At 44.3% G+C, this 863-nt stretch overlaps 1 non-coding gene across 1 annotated transcript; it reads left to right on the top strand.

Moving 5' to 3' along the window:
• The first annotated feature begins 208 nt into the window (after positions 1-208).
• On the top strand, positions 209-282 carry trnak-uuu (transfer RNA lysine (anticodon UUU)). Its single transcript has one exon. It is a non-coding gene; the product is annotated as a tRNA-Lys (tRNA).
• The last annotated feature ends 581 nt before the right edge of the window (positions 283-863 follow it).

Genomic DNA, 863 nt, shown 5'->3' with positions numbered 1-863 from the left:
TAGAGGAATTTGCAGTTGTGCCATGCTTGTGAGAGACGACTGTCATCCCAAAGCATCATCGGATTGGGTCGTTGTTGGGGGGGATGCCTAGTTCAGAATTTCGTTGACTGTATCAATTGGAATGAAGGGCCTGTGTCTCTGGTGAAATGTACGACCTGACGTGCACCTGGCCCGGCAGGTTAGGGTGTATGAAAACAATACATGCAGAGCCTGGATAGCTCAGTCCGGGTAGAGCATCAGACTTTTAATCTGAGGGTCCAGGGTTCAATTTCTGTTTGGGCGTTCTTTTAATGATCACCTTCCTTCAGAAGCAAGTCTTTCTATAATTGCCAATTTCCTGTCACATTCCATGACATGTTCACCTGTGGACAATTACAATTCCCATAGCCAAAAACAGCTCTAGTCTGAAAACTTTAGGATTTTTAATCTGAACCTCCAGGTTTTTAAACTCCCTGTTTTGAAGACTCATTTAAGGCTCTGTCAATCACCAAGCATCATCTGGATTAGGAATTTGCCAGCTGTGCCATGCTTTTGTGAGAGACGACTGTCATTCTAAAGCATCATCGGATTGGTCGTTGTTTAGCAACATTTGAACTGTAAAAGCCACATTGGTACTTGTGCTGATTTCTGTTTGAGTTCGCTGTTGTTAAAGAAGGCAGAGATTTGCACACATCAAAATTCTGACCACAGGCGTGATTTGAAACACGCAACCTTCTGATCTGGATTCAGATGCACTACCGTTTGCGCCACGAGGTCTAGGAATAATCTCATCTACGGGGGATGCCTAGTTCAGATTTCGTTGACTGTATCATTTGAATGAAGGCCTGTGTCTCTGGGGAAATTACGATCTGACGTGCATGGCA

Source organism: Salvelinus sp. IW2-2015, unplaced genomic scaffold (genome assembly GCF_002910315.2).
Source record: "Salvelinus sp. IW2-2015 unplaced genomic scaffold, ASM291031v2 Un_scaffold5352, whole genome shotgun sequence".
In the NCBI taxonomy this organism is placed as follows: Eukaryota; Metazoa; Chordata; class Actinopteri; order Salmoniformes; family Salmonidae; genus Salvelinus; species Salvelinus sp. IW2-2015.
Note: the sequence above shows the minus strand (reverse complement) of the source record. Positions and strands in the feature narration are given on the sequence as shown.